Genomic DNA, 21,370 nt, shown 5'->3' on the forward strand with positions numbered 1-21,370 from the left:
AAATCTGACACAGAGTGGACTCTCTTTGTGTGTGTCTCTTCTCTACTTCGTAATTGTCTATTCTTGCTATCCCTTTTTTCCTTACTCTTTCTTTTTCATTTGGATTTGGTTGCTATTTTTTCTTGGATGAGAGGCATTGTTTGGCTAACTGGTATTGGTTAAACTGCTTCAATGCTTACTTCAGTTACTACTGAAATATCTGAGGTTGGTGATTGCATTTGGTATGAAGGTATTTAGTATAGAGTGGCTTGGACTCAAAACACAACAACTGAAGAAAAACAGAACATAAAAATAAAAAACACATTAATAAAAAAGGTTAAACCAAGAGCAAATAAAATTGCCACGACAATTAAGGAAGACAAGACCCCAGAAGAAACTACAAATCAGTCATATGTAACCATATATAAGAAAACTGTGCAAGCTATAATAAATTTAATAATCACAGAAATGAAGTCAACTGTGGAGGGAAGGGCTAGCAGAATTAGGGAAACAACAGATGAGACCTCAAGGAAAATAGTAGCTACCTCAAATTAATTCGAGAACTGAAAGCTGAAATAGCTGAACTGAAAAAAGAAGCTGAGGGAAGGGAAAACAGACTAAAAGAAGCAGAAAACAGAATTATCCAGACAGAGGATGAGCTAAAGAAAACTAAGAAAGAGGTAAAAGAGCTCAAAAAGAGATTGAGAGACACTGAAAACAACAACAGAGACATATAGGATGATCTCAAAAGAGATAACATTCATATAATTGGCCTGCTAGAGGAAGAAAGAGAGGAAGGGGAAGTAAACATTCTAGAGGAAATTATAGAAGAAAACTTCCTAGACCTAAACAACAGAAAAGACATTAAGATTCAAGAGGCCCAGAGAGTCCCAAACAGAATCAACCCAGACCTGAAGACACCAAGACACATCATAGTTACAATGAAAATAAGTAAGGATAAAGAAAGAATCCTAAAGGCTGCAAGAGAGAAACAATAAGTCACATACAGGGGAAAACTCATAAGACTACCAGCAGACTTCTCCACTCAAACGCTAAAAGCCAGAAGAGAATGGCAAGATATCTATCAAGCCCTGAATGAAAAAGGGTTTCAACCGAGGATAATATATCCTGCTAGACTTTCATTCAAACTAGATGGAGGGATCAAAACCTTCTTAGACAGACAACAGTTAAAGGAAGCAACCATCATCAAGCCTGCCCTGAAAGAGGTTCTGAAAGACCTCTTACAAACAAGAACATCACTATCATACTTACAATATATCAGAGCAAATAAAAAATTGTTGAATAATGACACTACAATACATTAAATCCATAATGTCAGTAAATGTCAATGGCTTAAACTGACCCATCAAAAGACACAGAGTGGGAGGATGGATCAGAAAACATTACACAACCATATGCTGCTTGCAAGAATCCCATCTGACACAACAAGATAAACACAGACTTAAAGTGAAAGGATGGAAAACTATCATACAGGCTAATGCACCACAGAAAAACACAGGAACAGCCATTCTCATATGTGACACAATAGATTTTAAATTAAATAAAGTAATAAAATGCAGGCAAGGCCATTACAGAATGATTAGAGGATCAATCAGCCAAGAAAACTTAACAAATATTAACATCTATGCACCGAATGAGGGAGCATCTAAATACATTAAGCACCTACTGAAAGAACTACAAAAATACATCAATAGTAATACAATAATAGTGGGAGACTTTAACACTTCACTTTCACACTTAGACAGATCAACAAAGCAGAGAATCACAAAGAAACAACAAAATTAAATGAAGAGATGGACAGACTAGACCTCCTGGACATTTTCAGAGTTATTCACCACAAAAACTGGAATACACATTCTCTTCAAATCCACACAACACATACTCAAGAATAGACCACATGTTAGGCCACAAAGACAGCATCAACAAATTCAAGAGCAGTGAAATCATCCCAAGTACCTTCTCAGACCACACTGGAGTAAAACTAACATTTTACAACAAAAAAAAAATTACTAAAAGACACAGAATTTGGAAACTGAACAACATACTGCTTAAGAACCGATGGGTCAGAGAGAAACTCAAGCAAGAAATTCTAATGTTCCTGAAAACAAATGAAAATGAAGACAAAAGCTATCAAAATATTTGGGACACAGCTAAAGCAATATTGAGAGGGAAACTCATAGCCATACAATCACATATTAAACAACAAGAAAAAGCTCAAATAAATGACCTTATTGCACACCTTAAGGACTTAGAGGAAGAGGAACAAAGGAACCCTAAAGCAACCAAAGGACAGAAATCACTAAAATTAGAGCAGAAATAAACAACATAAAAAATAAAAGAGACATACAAAAGATAAATGAAGCCAAATGTTGGTTCTTTGAAAAATTAAACAAGATTCACAAACCCCTAGCCAGACTCACTAAACAAAAAGGGCAGAAGACTAAAATTAATAGATTTGTAAATGATAGAGGAGATATCACAACTGACACCACAGAAATCCATAAAGTCATGTGAAACTTCTATGAAGAATTATACGCCACCAAGTTAGAAAACCTGGAAGAAATGGAAGAATTCCTAGAAACATATGCCCTTCCAAAACTTAACCAAGAAGAACTACAAAACCTAAATACATGAATCACAGACAAAGAAATTGAAACAGTTATTAAGAATCTCCCCAACAACAAAAGTCCTGGACGAAATGGCTTCACAAATGAATTCTACAAAATATTCAGGAAATAGTTACTATACATACATCTAAAGCTTTTCCACAAGATCAAAGAAACAGGAACACTCTCTTCTACCATCTATGAAGCCGACAATACACTGATACCAAAAGCAGATAGGGACACAGCAAAAAAGGAAATCTACAGACCAATATCTCTGATGAACATAGATGCCAAAATATTAAACAAGATCTTGGCCAACTGGATACAGCAGTATATAAAAAGAAATTGTTCATCATGATCAAGTGGGATTTATCCCAGGAATGCAAGGCTGGTTCAACATCTGTAAGTCAATCAATGTCATTTACCACATCAATAAAAGCAAAGCCAAAGACCACATGATTATCTCAATAGATGCAGAGAAAGCCTTTGACAAAATCCAACACCCATTCATGCTCAAAACTCTACAAAAAATGGGAATAGATGGGAAATTCCTCAAGATAGTGGAATCCATATATAGCAAACCAACAGCCAACATCATACTCAATGGACAGAAGCTGAAAGCATTCCTCCTCAGATCAGGGACTAGACAGGGCTGTCCACTGTCACCATTACTCTTCAACATAGTATTGGAAGTTCTTGCCATAGCAATCAGGCAAGAGAAAGAAAGCAAAGGAATACAGATTGGAAGGAAAGAAGTCAAGCTCTCACTATTTTCAGATGATATGATAATATACATAGAAAAACCTAAAGAATCCAGTAGAAAACTACTGGAAGTTATCAGGCAATATAGCAAGGTGTCAGGCTTCAAAATCAGTGAACAAAAATCAGTGGCATTTCTTTATGCAAACACTGAATCTTAACTAGAAGACATCCAGAAATCACTCCCATTCACTGTTGCAGCAAAATTATAAAATACCTAGGAATAAAGGTGACCAAAGAAGTGAAAGACTTATATACTGAAAACTATGAGTCACTATTCAAGGAAATATAAACTGATACCAAGAAATGGAAAGATATCCCATGCTCATGGATTGGAAGAATAAATATCATCAAAATGAATATTCTCCCCAGAGCCGTATACAAATTTAATGCGATACCCATAAAAGTTCCACTTAGCTTCTTTAAGAGAATAGAATAAAAACAACAAGCATTTATCTGGAAGCAGAAAACACCTAGAATTGCCAAAACCATCTTGAGGAAAAGAAACAGAAATGGAGGCATCACACTCCCAGATCTCAAACTATATTATAAGACCATCATCATCAAAACAGCCTGTTACTGGAACAAAAATAAGCACACAGACCGGTGGAACAGAATGGAAAACCCAGAACTTAACCCCCACACCTATGGACATCTAATCTTTGATAAGGGGGGCCAAAGTAGTAATGCAGGAAGGAGGCTCTCTTCAATAAATGGTGCTGGGAAAACTGGGTTGAAACATTCAGAATAATTAAATTGAACCACCTTATCTCACCAGAAACAAAAATCAACTCCAAATGGATCAAGGACCTGGATGTTAGACCAGAAACTATCAAATACTTAGAGGAAAACATTGGTGGAGCACTTTCCCACCTAAACCTCAAGGACATCTTTGATGAAACAAACCCAATTGTAAGGAAGACTAAAGCAGAAACAAACTGGGACTACATCAAATTCAAAAGCTTCTGCACAGCCAAATAAACTATCACACAAACAAAGAGACCCCTCACAGAATGGGAGAAGATCTTCACATGCCATACATCAGACAAGAAATTAATCACCAAAATATATAAAGAGCTCAGCAAACTTAGCACCAAAAAAGCAAAAATGGGCAGAGGATATGAATAGGACATTCACTTCAGAGGATATCCAAAAGGCTAACAAACATTTGAAAAATTGCTCCAAGTCATTGATTGTCAGAGAAATGCAAATAAAGACAACACTGAGATACCACTTCACTCCTGTGACAATGGCATACATCAAAAAAGGACAACAGCAACAAATGCTGGAGAGGCTGTGGGGAGAAAGGAACCCTTCTGCACTACTGGTTGCTTCCAGGTTTTAGGTATTACGAATTGTGCTGCTATGAACATAGTTGTACACATATCTTTTTGGTTGGGTGTTACGGAGTCCTTGGGGTATAACCCCAGGAGAGGAATTACTGGATCATATGGAAGGTCCATGTCTAGCCTTGTGAGAGTTTTCAAGACTGCTCTCCACAGAGGCTGGGCCAATTTACATTCCCACCAGCAATGCAAAAGGGTTCCTCTGTCCCCACAGCCTCTCCAGCATTTGTTGCTGCTGTCCTTTTTGATGTATGTCATTCTTACTGGAGTGAGGTGGTATCTCAATGTTGTCTTAATATGCCAAGGACTCCATAACACCCAACACAATGGAATACTATGCAGCTATTAAGATCAATGAACCCACCTTCTCTGACCCATCTTGGATGGAGCTAAGGAATTATGTTAAGTGAGCTAAATCAGAAAGATAAAGATGAGTATGGGATGATCCCACTCATCAACAGAAGTTGAGAAAGCAGGATCTGACTAAATCTAGAGTAGGGCACCAAAGTAAAACCTTGTGGTGAGGGGGAGGCTGGACATTTGGCTTCCTGGCATGGCAGGGGATGACGGTGGATAGGTGGGATGGGACACAGTCTTTTGGTGGTGGGAATGGTGTCTATGTACACTCCTATTAAATTGTAGTCATATAAATCACTATGTAATTAATATGAGAGGGGAAAATTGATAGTATGTCTCGAACTTTTTAAAATACAGACTGAGTCTTTTTAGTACATAGGCTGAATCATTGATATGTTTTTTGTCAAACTTCAGGGCACCAGTATGCCAGGCTAGCTTTGCAGTGGAAGACAGATGACAAGGGACACACGGCTGAGTGAAGAAGCAGTATTTCTTTATTCATGAGCGAATGGTTCAAAAACTAATCTAATCTAATCACAATGCCATTCTGTCCTGCATCCTTCTCCTCTGGCAGCAGCATCAGGAACCCAGGAAGTACGTAGAATAGGGGGTGGGGAGAAGCAAGAAGCACGAAAATGCAAGGACTAAACCAAAATCTCCCGGAGGTAGGGGGAATGAGACTAAACCAATGTAACAGAATGATCATGTAACCAGACATCACTCTGGTACATGTGCTGCTGGGGATTTAACTTGGGACCTCATGGTTGAGAATCCAATGCTTTACCCATTGTGCCACCCCCAGACCACACATAAATTCTTTTATATAGTTAGTTGAATAGATAGAGTGATTGCAGGAAGTGAAGTAAGGGGTAGGAAAGGAGGGTATCTAGGCCCATGTAATGCCTGGCTAACGTGGGGGTGCCTTTTCCCGGGCGCTAATCTCTGAGTTGGAGAGAACGCAACCAGAGCCAGCCTGGGCTGCTACTCACTCAACAAATTGAGGGAGATGACTCAGGAACCAAACACGTGACATGAGGCAATGCAATACCTTTATTGATCAAAGAGCCAAGGCTTTATTATTATTTTTTTAATATTAAAAAGGAGACAGTAACAAAACCATAGGATAGGAAGGGTAGAAATCCACACAATTCCCACCACCAGATCTCTATATCCCATCCCCACCCCTGATAGCTTTCCTATTCTTTATCCCTCTGGGAGTATGGACCCAAGGTCATTGTGGGTTGCAGAAGGTGGAAGGTCTGGCTTCTGTAATTGCTTCCCCGCTGAACATGGGCATTGAATGGTCACTGCCTGCCTCTCTCTTTCCCTAGTAGGGTGGGTCTCTGGGGAAGCAAAGCTCCAGGACACACTGATGGGGTTGTCTGTCCAAGGAAGTCTGGTCAGCATCATGCTGGCATCTGGAACCTGGTGGCTAAAAAGAGAGTTAACATACAAAGCCAAACAAATTGTTGAACAAATATGGACCGAAAGGCTGGAATAGTGCAGATGAAGTATGGGAGGGTACTCACTGCAGACTATTGTGTACTTTTGCTTTCAGGTATATTTTTTGCCCTAGTTTATGGAACATGTGAATATAGGCTCTATCTCAGGGGACCTGGTCTATAGCTAGGTTTTGGGACTTTATTAGGAAGTGAACCACCTGGAATGGAATTAGGGAATACTATGAAAGGAAAGGTCTCACCTGAGTAATGAAGCTGGAGGGTTGTCATTCCACACCTGAAGTCTCTGGATACAGTCTGAAGTGAAGCATGCTGAGGTGGCACTCATTGCGTTGATTAGGTTGTGAATGGTGGATGTAATATTATTTGATATGAATTGAGAGAAGCATGCAGGAAAGTGGGCTCCATCTTAAGGTTCCAGGACTGGGGGAAATAAAGGCTCTATAGTGGAAATGTGAGGTTCCTGCTGTCTTAGGGTTCAAGAAGACAATGGATAGTTATTGTTATCGCATCACATTATTTGGTAATTGGGTTAACTTTGAAAAGTCCCTTTGTTGGTATTTGCTTTACAATACTGCTTCTCTGCTCAGCCATGTGTCCCAGGTCATCTGTCTCCAGCCGCGAAGCTAGCCCGGCATACCGGCGCCCTGATATTTGACGAAATATGGCGCCCAACATGGGGCCTAACCTGCCCATCCCCCAGATAAGTGAAGACGTTTGGCTACCTATCCACTATGGGCTGCTTTTCTACTTATGAAGAGGTTTCCAAAGGCCTCTACCCTTTCTTCATGAGACAGATTTTCTGTTTCTGGAACATTTCGCTCTGGGCCACACTCTGGATTCCATCCGCCACCTGCAGCAGCCTGCTCATTGCCATGTGGCGCGAGGTATTGGGTGTGGGCTCCCTCCACACTGCTCTGCTGCCGGGGGCAGATCTGCAGCCCATCCTGGTCCCCACCCCGGGGCACCTTGGCCTGCACCTTCTGCACGGCCAGCCTACCCACCCTCCTGCTATGAAGTCTGGGCAGATCCCGGACCACCTGGAGACTGTGGGCTCCCTGCTGGGACTGGGACCCCTGGCCGAAATCCCCAGCTCAGCTCTGAAGGCAGAGGAGCTAGAATACACAGAGATCCGTGCAGTTATTGCAACCTGCAATTCCTGGAGCTGAATTTGAGCTAGAAGCCACTGCCAGACAATGCACCCCCCGAACAACTAAGACAGTACAGATCTAAATTCGTGTTTAAAGCAACGTGTCTTCGTAACAAAAGTTTTCCTCCTTGTTTATTGAAGACCATGTTTATGTGTGTGTTTAAAGTTTGGTAAACATTAACTTTAAGGTTAAAAATGTAACTTTAAGGCTACATTCTTACCAGGCAAAGTTAAATGAAAAAGATTTTCAACATAATACTCATAAAGGTAAAATTAACTTACATTTAAAGTCTGAGGTTAAAATTAGTTAAAAATCAATATATTTTAACTAACTTGGTCTAAAAAAATCTGTGCACACCTAGGGTGTGTCTCCATCTTATACGAGTGTAACAAAAGGTTAAATAAGATGTTATTGATATGTAAAGCTCTCAAATACCTTCTCATTTAGAGGTAGAATCAGCCCAGGCATAAGATAGAATGCATAATGGTTATGGTAATGATTCTCACGCTTGAGGCAGGTTGATCCATACTCCCAGCCTGTCTCTCTCTTTCCCTAGTGGGATAGGGCTCTAGGGAAGCAAAGGTCCAGGACACACTGGTGGAGTCGTCTGCCCAGGGAAGTCCGGTTGGCATCATGGTAGCATCTGGAATCGGTGGCTAAAAAAAGGGTTAACATATAAAGCCAAGCAAGTTGTTGACTAATCATGAACCTAAGGGCTGGAATATTGCAGATGAAGATTTGGAGTCTCCATTTTGGAGACAGCTAGTAGGCCTGTTTTAGTTATATTTCAAAGAGCCAAGGACTGTACTAGTTTTTTCCTGAGCCTGACCTCTGATATGCAGGTGGACCCAAGTTATTGTCTGGGGATATGATGCCGTGTCTGGAAAAAGGGCTAAAAATCTGGATCAAGGAAGAGAGTAGCTCCCATATATGGGAAAGGTGTATAAAGATTGTTGACTGTAGACCCCACTGATTTGATCTGGGGCCCATATTCAGCTTAGGAGTCTATGTAACTTCTGCACCCCTGTAGGTCTTAGCTCACATATGTGGTCAAGAGTAGAAACGTTCCAAGCTGCCCCAATTTCAGGATCCATCTCCCTCAGGTGGTAGATAGAATATGTTATCCAGCCTCTCTTCAGAGGATGGAACATTATTTACTTTTCTTTGTATGCTTCTTTCTCTCATCTTTGATCATATCTATTTTTCCTTTCTCTGTCTCTGTCTGTCCCACCTCTCCCATACTATGCTAGGATCACCATTGAAGAAATGAAAGAGAAGTACCAGGAAAAGAAAATATATGAAGAATCTCATAATCAAGGAAAGACAATTTTCATGTAAGCATCAGGATGCTTTTCTCACTTTGAACATGACTAGGTCATCTGAGTTCACACATGTTTTCCTTAGGATCAACATCTGCTTCTGTAAAGTGAGAATGACAATTTCTACTTGATGAGATTACATGAACTGATGTCAATTTGATAAGGTTACATGAATTGATGTTAACACCTGTATGATAATAGGATATATATATATATATGTATATATATATATATATCTTCAGTTATTTGTAAATAACATTAAATGGCATAGATCATGGTAAGGTCTTGTATGAAAGCTTTGGGTTTCTGGTCGTATTTCTTCATACTTCTTTTGATTCATACCATATGCTACATCTGCTGATCTCAACTGAGTCAATGTAACCAGTGCTGCCTCAACATGTTCCACTTCGAACAAGGTCCAGAGATGCCAGGCCTGGAATGTCAACCCTCTAGCTCCAATACTTGGGTGAGACCTTTCCTAGATCATAGGCCTTTTTAGTTCCATTTCAAGTGGCACATCTCTTAACAAAGTTACAGAACCTAGATATAGACCAGTGCCCATGAGATAGGGCACATGTGTACATGTATCCATAAGTTAGGGAAAAATATATACCTTCAAGTAAAAGGGCTCAGTGACTCAAGTACAGCAAGCAAGTAGAAAGTCAGCAAAAGACAATATAAAGGACTTAATCAAATAGCTTCTACTTAGACCTAGATACACTCTTCACTTACTTCCTATTTCACTTGCCTCAATCACTCTAAGCCTAATCCTGTCAAATAAAGTAAGGACTACAAAAGCTGGTTAAAATCAAGAGACCAGCACACTCTATTGATGGACCTTTTGTTTACTACCAAGCTGTCATCTGGGGCCCTAGTTATGGAATCTTGGGATTCCCACATAGATATAATGAGCCTAGACCTCTAACAGATCCCTCTCTCCACTATTACTGGTCATATGCAACAGGAACAGTATCATAAGCCCTCTTGTGGGCCTCTCCAGGACCTTGCCCTCAATGTAGAATAATAGTGGTAAAAAATGCCCCACTCTCTGAAGAGAGGCTGAGTCAACATACTCTGCCACTCGAGGAAGACTGGTTCTTAAATGAGTGCAGCTTGGAATGTCTCTAGCTATGACCATGGAATGTGATCTCAGAATGACAGGGATACAGAGGTTACATAGGCTCTTGTGCTAAATATGAATAGACATGGGCCATAAGTCAGATTGATGGGGTTTATAGTTGATGGTATTTAGATAATTTTACCATATTTGGGAGCTACTCCCTGCCATGATCCAGCTTTCTGGTCCTACTCCCAACTCTGCCACAATCCTCTCATACAGTACTTTTAGCCTTCCTGCACTGCATTTTAGCTGTCTGACCCAGGCAAAAATCAGTAAAGTCATGGGCCCCTTAGAAAATACCTAAAATAGACATATTAGCTTCTTCCAACATTAAGACCCCAAATCTCATCTGTCATATACGTTCCTTTAGGTTCTTGATTATAAAACTATTTGTTCTGCTTTACATCCTAATGTTTTTCAGCCACCAAGTTGCAGATACTATCATGATGCCAACCTGACTTTCCTGAGCAGATGACCTCACCTCCCCTACTAGGTAAAGGTAGAAACAGGCCTGGGCTAGACTGTCAACGCCCATGTCTAGCAGAGAAGCAATTACAGAAACCAGGACTTCCACCTTCTGCACCCCATGAAGATCTTTGGTCCATACTCACAGAGGGATAAAGAATAAGGAAGCTTCCAATGAAAGGGATGGGATACAGAACTCTGGTGGTGGGAACTGTATAGAATTATTGTACCTCTCTTATCCCACAATCTTTTGACCATTATTAAATCACTAACAAATTAAATTTTAAAAATTATATATAATATCTTCGCTTCCACTTTCCTTCTGCCTGCAGGGTGTAACTTATTTAATAATGATGACCATCCACAAAGGTTATATTCAAGTGAAATTACTCTAAATAGAATCATAATAGCAAATATAGCTCCAGAAATGAATTGCCTCCTTTGAGCTTCCAAAAGAGTCTCATGAAGCATGTAAACTTTAGGCTTAACTAATACTTACATAATGAGCAATTACTATTATAAACAAAATCTAAGACATAGAGAAGGGGAGTAAGAGCCTCTCCAGATTCATGGGCCGTTGGGGAAGGAAAGAAACAGGCTGGGGATATGCATCAACTTGCCAATGCCCACTCTCAGTGGAGAAGCAGTTATAGAAACCATAACTTCTACCTTCTGCACCCCAAAAACAACCTTGATCCATACTTCCAGTGGGGGAGAATTGATAGGAGGAAGAAAATGAAAGGGCTTTGAACTCCAGCTTCATCAGCACTGAGAGAGAGGAGGAGGAAAAGGAGAGGGACATATGGAGGTAATAATGTCATCATGAGTGGCTTGGGGGGAGGGTTGAATAAAAAAAAGTGGAGCAATTATGTATAAATGTAGACCGATAGTTATAGAGATGGTCCATGTGGTGGCATGCAGTGGGGTGACTGAAGATTCAGAACCCTGGTGGTGGGAATGGAGTGGATTTATACCTCTGTTGACATGTAATTTTGTAAATCAATATTAAATAACTAATAATATTTTAAAAAAGAGAAGGGGAGTAAGTGTGAAGGGTGATTTTTAAAATTTTTATGCAAAAATTAATAACTTCATAAAGAAAATTATTATCCACTTAAATAGAATTGTTTTTCATAAACAGATTTCTCTATACATAATTATCCATGATGTAATCTCTCAAGCAGAATATTTAGGATGGACAGTGAGTTAACAAGATAAATGAATGAAGAAAGAAAGAAAAAATGAATGAATATTGAATGAATGAATGGATGAATGAATGAATGAATGAATAATGGTAATGGACACAGTTGAAATAAATGCCTGGTCAGACCTGTTGAGTCAAAGATAGGGATGATCATTTCTCTCCTGAAAACCCATATAATTCCCATCCATTTTTCTTCCTAGAACAAGAACTCAGAGAAATTCAGCATTTAATAACATTTTTCCTGATGGTGAGCCTAAAGCCTGCCTAATTTGTTACAAGACTGAATATGGAGGTCACAGTGTTAGAAAATGTGATGTTGGGGATCCGGCAGTGACGCAGTGGGTTAAGCACACATGGCACAAAGTGCAAGGACCGGCGTAAGGATCCCGGTTCGAGCCCACGGCTCCCCACTTGCAGGGGAGTTGCTTCACAGGCGGTGAAGCAGGTCTGCAGGTGTCTGTCTTTCTCTCCCCCCTCTGTCTTCCCCTCCTCTCTCCATTTCTCTCTGTCCTGTCCAACAACGAACAACATCAACAATAGTAATAATAATGACCACAACGAGGCTACAACAACAAGGGCAACAAAAAGGGAAAAAAAATGGCCTCCAGGAGCAGTGGATTCATGGTGCAGGCACCGAGCCCAGCAATAACCCTGGAGGAAAGGAAAAAAAATGTGATGTCAGGAGATACCATATCTAGGATAATGCCTGCCTTACTCTTTCAGAGCCCCTTGGTCTGAACCTCAACAAAACAGGGGAACACCATGATACCAGAAAACACCACAGATGGCAAAGTGATGTGGTCTCTCTCTCTCTCTCTCTCTCTTCTGCATGCCATAATGACCGTGGGTCCATGGGTTCATGTTCCCAGAGGGATAAAGAATAAAAAACTTTCAAGGGAGAGGATGGGAAACGGAACTCTGACAGTAGAAATTGTGTGAAATTGTACCCCTCCTTTCCTATGGTCTGGTCTATATTATATACTTTATAAATAAATTAATAACAATAAAAATTCCATAGTGCAAAAATAATGAAAAAAAAAAACTTAAGGGAAAAGACTACTGAGTGGGATCCATTAATTTATGTATTAATAACAGTTGAGAATTGCAGAAACCATAAGGAACAACTGTGATTTCCATGCAGTCATCACTGAGAAAGGAAGGGCAATGAGAGGACAGTGTGAAGTGCAGGTTGGCCCTGAGGATACCATCTGCAGGCCAGAAAGACCTCCCAGCTGACAGTCTTGCTACAACTTCACATACAAGTATTGAAAGCCCTGACTGGCAACATCAGAATCACTACATGAGCTGTTAGAAATCCAGGTTTCTGGACCTCATCCTTCTAGAGCCTGGTTCGACAGGCTCATTTATGGGAGGGGCCCATGAATCTGTTTTCAAACACTGTATGTGGACTTGATGTTTGGTCAGATTAAGGAAGCAGTGAGCTGGCTCACTCCCCTCTTCTGAGAAATGAGTGGACAGGCACTCATCACTCATATGGCCACCCTCAGCAAGCTGTTTAAAGTGTTGGAAGTACTTCCCAGTTTGGATCCTGCTGACCCAGAGAGACAGCACAGTGCATGTAGAGGGTCCAGATAGACACAGGTCTGGATTCTGATTCCAGTCCCGAAGACATGGAGTCCGCAGGGAAAGCACTCAGTCACTCTGCTTCACTACCCCCACTCCTAATTGACAGCCCAGGACCACTGAGAATTTGAGAAAAGACCTCCCTGAAAATCACTGGCACAGAGTAATAAAGATTTGATGATGATTAGTGCTGTTAACATCGTAGAGCATTCACTAAGATCTGAGTATGGTTCTTAGCAATTTACATAAGATGGCCTCGTGGAATCCCCACAGAAACTTGGTCAAGGCACTGGATTTCTTATGTCCTTGGTGCCACAGATGAGAAGACTGAGGCTTAGAGAGTGAGTGTGTGTGACTTGTCCATGAGCCCATAGGCAGCAGTATCTGAGTCCTTGGAGCCTGAACTCTTAATCCCTAGGCTATAAATGGCAGCTCCCCCACCCCTTCTCCTTAAAGGTTAAAACAGGGTAGAGCCAATCCTGTGGGGATAGGACAGAACAAAGACTTCTGGAAGGAAGGAAGCCAAGGGAATGTATGTAAGCAGATGCCTCAGAGAGTATGGGGGCTCAGTTTGCCCCTAAGCTTCCTGACAGCTGTAGCAGGAAGGGGGTGGGGTAGAACTGCCGAGTTTCCATTTTTCTGGAAAGCACAAGGCACAGAGATGTCTAAATGGACATTTGTCTTGGACTGAAATTCCAGAGGAGTTGATCTTGTGGCCAGTTCAGCAAACATCCGGGACCAGAAATTCATCTGTGATTTCATGAGGCACTAAAAGGCTTATTCAAACACGTGATTCTGAGAGTCAGAAAGAGGGGGTGGAGCTTGAGGTGCATGTGTGGGGCAGGGGGCGGGGAGGGGGAGAAAACACATGGAATTCTATCCCAGAGGAGAACTTTCTGGGCTGCAATTTCCCACAGCAGTGAGGGCCATGGGAGGAGACCTGGGCCATCCTGAGTGTCTGTCTTTCTGCACAATACACACCACAGACTCTCTGTGCAGAGACCCCTGGCCCTGGCATCAGGGGTCATGATATTCCTCCAGAGACTGAGCCCAGAAAGGGTGTTAAATGAGACAGGGTGAGGTTGTGAGTAAGGGTCAGACTGCCAGAGCCTGGGAGCAGAGGACAGGACTGGGTCTGTCAGCCTGGTATTTCTGGAAGAGGTTGGACAGGAAAAGCTGATTGGAGAGTTTATAGAGGAACTTGGCATCTGGGCAGATAGAAGAGGGATATGAGGGAGATGATAAACAAGTGATGTGGCAGATTGTTGCTTCTCAGTCTCCCTCCCCCCACGGGGAGGGGGCATATGCAGGGGCATACCCTGTTGGATACAAACTAATTTATCTTCTGAAAAAAGAAGCTAAGGGTATTGTACTGGTAGGTGGCAGCAAGAGTCCCAGACTAATGTGTTTGCTGTTTATTTGCCTGCTTGTTCAATCTTTGCCCCCACCCACCTCCACCATTGCCTGGCATAGAAACACAGATAGAACTGGTCATGAAATAGCATACATGATACACCCAACCATTGTGTGCCCTGACTCCTGCATCCCTCTTCACCAAGGACCCCTTGAATCTGCCCCATTGCTACTGAAGTCTGCACAGCTTTTCAAAAACTCAACACATTTGTTCTTTCATCCCCTTGGGTAGAGCCTCATGGACACGAAATCTCTGCCCTGCTGACTGATGTTGGGCACCCTGAAGGGACTCACACACAAAACTTACTGTCCTGTCCCTAGATGAAGAGTGTACTGATGCAAGATGAAGAGTGTACTGGTGCTCCTTCAACAGCACACGATATGATGGAAGTCACCACAAAGGCAAAAGTGCTCAGTGAAGCCTCCCAGAACAATGAAGAGTCACATGGGCCCTAAAGATTGCAAGGAAGTATCCCAAACGTGAAGGGTGAAGAAGAACAAGAAAGGCATTCTAGAAGACTGAAGGCTCCATGATAGAAGGAGTGCAGACTGGAAATATTCAAGGATACACAGTGTACGACAGGGGACGAGAGCTCTGGGCTGTGATTTGTGGGACAAGAAGTAGAAGGACATGAGACTAGAGGCAGAGAGTGTGGTAGGGACTTTAGGCCAGACAGATCAAAACCTTTTGGCCTTGTAAGTATCGAAAATACAAAGAGGTTCAGATACCACTAAAAGGGTTCAAAGCATAGTGAAGTCAAGTATATTAATATAGATACTAGCCAGTGGATTATCATAGAAAACAAACTCTCCAAGTAACCTGGTTATAATAATAATAATTGATTATTGATATTTTAAACTCTTTCTAAGACTATAAGAAACCCCTTGCATTCCCTTTAAGACCCTTATTTATCCATGTCCTGGTACCTCTAGGATTATGCCCATACTTCTTGATATTTCTTCTCTATGATAACTTATTGCCATACCACATCTGTTGCCTTCAAAAAAAAAAAAAAAAAAACGCTACTGGTGCTGCCACCCATGCATTATGCTGCTACTGAGATCCTACTGTGGACTGTAAGGAGAGATACCAAGCCTGAGAAGTCAACCTCACAGCTCTTCAAATCTGGTGAGACCTTTCCTAATACATGTTAGATGGCCTACATCCATGTTAGATGGCATGTCATTTAACTAAGTAACAGATACCAGATTAGGCTGGGGTTTAGGGTGCAGGATACAGGTGTACATGTGTCCACAAATAAGAGGAAATTATATAACTCAAAGTCAGAGTGCTCAGTAATGACTGAAGGGCCTAAAGAAGGCTTCATAATTTCTTTTTTTTTCACCTTCTTAATTTAATTTATTTATAAAAGGAAATATTCACAAAACCATAGGATAATAGGGGTACAACTCCACACAATTCCTACCACCAGTACTCTATATCCCATCCCCTCCCCTGACAGCTTTCCTATTCCTTATCCCTCTGGGAGTATGGACCAAAGGTCACTGTGGGATGCAGAAGGTGGAAGGTCTGTTTTCTGTAATTGCTTCCCCGCTGAACATGGGCGTTGAATGGTCGATCCAGATCCATACTCCCAGCCTGCTTCTCTCTTTCCCTATTAGGGTGGAGCTCTGGGGAAGCAGAGATCCAGGACATATTGGTGGGGTTGTCTGTCCAGGGAAGTCTGGTCAGCATCATGCTGACATCTGGAACCTGGTGGCAGAAAAGAGAACTAACATACAAAGCCAAACAAATTGTTGACAATCATAGACCTAAAGGCTGGAATAGTGCAGATGAAGTGTTGGGGGGGGGTACTCACTGCAGACTCTTGTGTACTTCTGCTTTCAGGTATATATTTTCCCTAGTTTATGGATACATGTGAAAGGCTGGAGTAGTACAGATGGCATGTTGGGGAGGAGGGCCCTCCATTTTGGAGATAGCTAATAGGCATATTTTAGTAATATTTCAAAGGTCCTGTAGCTATACTAGTTTGTTTTTTATTTTTCCTCTGAACCTGAAATCTGATATGCAAGTGGATCCCAGTATTGTCTGGGGAGGTGATGTCATGGCTGGAAAAGGGACAGAAAGCTGGATCAGGGAAGAGAGTAGTTCCATAATATGGGAAAGGGGTATAAATATTGTTGACTGTAAACCCCATCAATTTGATATGGACTGGGGCCAATATTCAACTTAGGAGCCTATGTGAATTCTGCATCCCTGTAGATCTGAGCTCACATTCTGTGGTCACGAGTAGGAGCATTCCAAGCTGCCCCAATATCAGGACCGATCTTCCTTAGGTGTAGCATAGCTTATGTTGTCCATCCTCCAAAGGGAGGATAGAACATTCTCTACCATTGTTGATCCAAGGTGAGGACAAGGTCCTATGGGGGGCCCACATAGGGTTGTTTTTGATAGAGATGACTGGTAACAATGGAGAGAGGGAATTATTTGATGTCTAGGCCCATCATGTCTGTTTGAGAATCTCAGGACTCCCCGAATAGGGCCCCAGCTGATGGGGTGGCCTGATAGTGACTAAAGAGTCATCATTAACGTAAGCCAGTCTCTTGCCCTTATTCAGGTTTGCAGTCCTTGCTTTGTTAAGGTTAGCTTTGGAGTGAGTGAGAGAACTGTAATAGGAAGGAGGTGAGGAGGGTATCTAAGTCTAATTAGATACTATTTCATTAGGAACTTTATACTGACTCACTGCAGACTGTTGTGTACTTATGCTTTCAGGTATATATTTTGCCCTAGTTTATGGATGGTGTGAACATATGCTCTATCTCATGGGACCTGGTCTATATCTAGGTTTTGGGACTTTGTTGGGAGTGAACCTCCTGGGATGGAATTAGAGAATACTATGGAAGGAAAGGTCTCACCCGAGTAATGAAGCTGAAGGTTGTCATTCCACACCTGAAGTCTCTTGACACAGTCTGAAGTGAAGCATGCTGAGGTGGTACTCGTTACATTGATTAGGTTGGGACTGGCAAATGCAATATTATCATTATTGTTGTTAGTAGTATTGTTGTTGGATAGGACAGCCAGAAATGGAGAGAGGAGGGGAAGATAGAGGGGGAGAACAAGATAGACACCTGCAGACCTGTTTTACCATCTGTGAAGTGACCCCCTGTAGGGGCGCAAACCCAGATCCTTATGCTGGTCCTTGCACTTCAGGTCATGTGCACTTAACTGGCTGTGCTGCTGCTCAGCACCCAGGATCCTTTCTTTATCCTTACTTCTTTTCATTGTAACTATGATGTGTCATGGTGTCTTCAGGTTTGGGTTTATCCTGTTTGGGACTCTCCTGGCCTCTGAAATCTTAATGTCCTTTCTGTTGTTGAGAGCTGGGAAGTTTTTCTCTCCTAATTCCTCTAGGGTATTTTCTTCCCCTTCCTCTCTTTTTTCCTCTGGTAGGCCAATTATGAAGTGTTACTCTTTTTGAGATCATTCCATATGTCCATATGTCTGTTATTGTTTTCAGTGTCTCTCAATCTCTTTTTTAGCTCTTTTACGTCCTTCTTTTATTTCTCTAGCTCATCCTCTCTGTCTGGTAATTCTTTCTTCTGCTTCTGTTAATCTTCGTTCCCTTCCTTCACCTTCCTTCTTCAGCTCAGTAACTTGTTCTGCTAGTTGGCCTTTTAGCTCAGCTATGTCAGCTTTCAGTTCTCTAATTACCTTGAGGTAGCTGGTATTTTCCTTGAGGGTCTCCTCTGTTGTTTCCCTATTTCTGATAGTCCTTTCCTCCATAGTTGTCTTCATTTCTGTGATCATCAGGTCTATTAGTGTTTGCATACCTTTCTAATCTATAATTACTTCTGATTTATCTGGACTCTGTTCTGGGGTCTTGTACTGATTCATTGTGCTAGCAGTTTTATTTGCTCTCAATTTAACCTTCTTTGTTTTTTCATTGACGTGGTTTGTAGTTTTCTGTCCTGTCATTCTTAAGTTGTTGTGTGTGTGAGTATAAGGGCACACTAGAGTCTTTTCTCAGATGAAGTCACAAACCCCAGAGTGTATAATAGCAGCTGAAGCAGAGATTGATGCAGTTCAATCAAAACCAGTTAGCCAGACAACACCACCATTAGTTTCTCCTTGATCACATGGTATTCCCCAGAAAGAGCCATAATTTCTGTAATTGATTTTATTTAGACCAAATTAGCTGGGCAGCCTAGCAGAAAGCCCCAAAGAAGACAGATATCCAAAACCCAACTCTGGCTGGGCTCAATGTCTAAACAACTGAGAGAAAATCTAAGAGAGGACTACAAAAGCTGGACAACGGCAAGAGACTGGCCCACTTACTAATGGCCCATTTGGTCAATAACATACAACCTCATCATCTGGGGCCCTAGTTAGGGAATCCTTGGATTCCCATATACATATGATGGGCCTAGACCTCAAAAGGGTCCCTCTCTCCACCACCACTGGTCGCTTCTATAAGGAATGGCATCTCGTGGGCCCTCTCAGGACCTTGTCCTCACATAAAGCAATGATGGTTAGGGACAGGCCCAGTCTCCGAAGGGAGGCTGGGGCTATCCTTCCCTGCCACTCGAAAAAGACTGGTCCTGAAATAAGTGCAGCCTGTAATGTTCCCAGTTGCAACCATGAGCTATAAGCTCAGACCAGCAGGGACTTAGAGGTTACACAGTCTCTGGTGAGATATAGATATATATGTCACATGTCATATGCCCTGGAGCAGGTGGATGGAGGTAAATAGTTAATTTTATCCACATAATTTTATTTTAAGAACTGGAGCTACTCCCTGCCGTAATCCAACTTTCTAGCCTTTTCCACTACTCTGACACCATTCTCTTAGGCAATATTCTTATCCAACCTCAGGCTATCTACCAAACTTAAGCAAAACTACCATAGTTGTGCGCCTCCAGGAACATGCCTAAAATGGATTTCCTAGCTTCTTTCTACCCTAAAACTCCTAATCTCATCTGCTCTAATCCTAATTTTTGGTTCCTGTTCATTAACCATCTTGATTTAACATAGGTCATGCCACCTTCCAGACACTAAGTTATAGATGCTACCATGACTCCATCCCAACTTCTCTGGGCAGATGACCTCACCAATGTATCCTGGACCCTGGCATCTCCAGAGCTCTGGTCAACTAGGGAGAGGTAGAAACTGGCTGGGGGTATGGATCGAACTCTCAATGTTCATGCTCAGTGGAGAAGCCAGAACTCCTACCTTCTGCTCCCCCAAATCAACCTTGATCCATATTCCCAGTGGGGGAAAAGTGGTAGGATAAAGATAAGAGGGCTCTGAAATCCAGCTCCATCAGCACCCAGAGAGTGGGGAGGAAAAAGAGAGGGAACTATAGAGGTGCTTATGTTATCATGAGTGGCTTGGAGGGGAAGAGGATAGAATCAGAAAAAAAAGGGGGGGACTATGTATAAATGTGTACAGATAGTTGTAGAGATGATGGTTGGACCATGTCTACAACCTTAGAGGAACTATGGTGGATTGCAATGTGGAGAGTGAAGATTCAGAACTCTGGTGGTGGGAATGGTGTGGATTCAAACCCCTGTTGACATGTAATTTTGTCATAATTAATTAATTAATTAATTAATTTAAAAAGAAACCAAATGTGGAAAGACAAATAAAAAAAATAGTGTGGTAGGGCAGGATAGGTGACACGGACTCTGATTTTTGTTTGTTTTTTTATTTTCCTTTTTTAAATTTTTATTTATAAAAGGAAACACTGACAAAAACCACAGGATATCTTCCTTTTTCCTTTCAATTTCTCTCTCTTTCTCTTTCTCTCTCCCTCTCTCTCTCTCTCTCTCTCTCCTATTCAATAAAGTGAGAAAGACAGGAAGAGTGTAGGGAATAAAGGGAGATAAGGAGGAAGGAAGAAAGGAAAGAAGGAAGGAAGGGAAGAAAGAAAGAAAGAAAGAATGAATGAATGAATGAATGAATGAATCAGTAAGAAAATAAAGAATCTGATGGTCCAGGGAGTTAGAGGAGAAATGAGAGTCTTTGCTGTCTCAAAAACTGATGGAGAAAGCTTCTTGAAGAAAGAAGACGTGGTCTTTAATTGTGAAATACATCAGGGAGCTCTACTCTAGTGAGAACTGAAGCACACCCTTTGAGTTTGGACACTAGCTAGTCATTATTCCCTGTAGTGAGAGAATGACCACTGTGTGGAGGGTCTAGAGAGCCAGCCCATGGTGTGCACAGCAGTGACTGGAGGTGCAATTTCAGTAACATGTGTGTACTCCAGGGAGGAGATGGCCTGGTTTAAAGTACAGGGTTGAGTTGGTGGGGGCTGCCTCAGTGGAAGAAAAAGAAACAGCCATTTTACACTCTATGGAAAACCCAGTGAGGGTGGAGGCAGGGATGAGAAGGCCCACTGCTAGAGAAAATGTTGTTGCTGGTGTTCTTGGGGTGCAGTGCATAATCCTATTGTCTTTTAATAATGGAAGAGGTGCATATGAGGGGAGGCACGTGGGCCCAGTGTATGGTTGGGGTTGCAGGTCCATGGGATGTGGCCTGGTGCTTTTAAATTTCTTCATGAAAAGGAAGGAGAGAAAGATTTCTAAAGAGTGGGGTGACAAGACAGTCAAGGGCCTGCATGAGGTT

This window comes from Erinaceus europaeus, chromosome X, assembly GCF_950295315.1.
Source record: "Erinaceus europaeus chromosome X, mEriEur2.1, whole genome shotgun sequence".
Classification (NCBI taxonomy): domain Eukaryota; kingdom Metazoa; phylum Chordata; class Mammalia; order Eulipotyphla; family Erinaceidae; genus Erinaceus; species Erinaceus europaeus.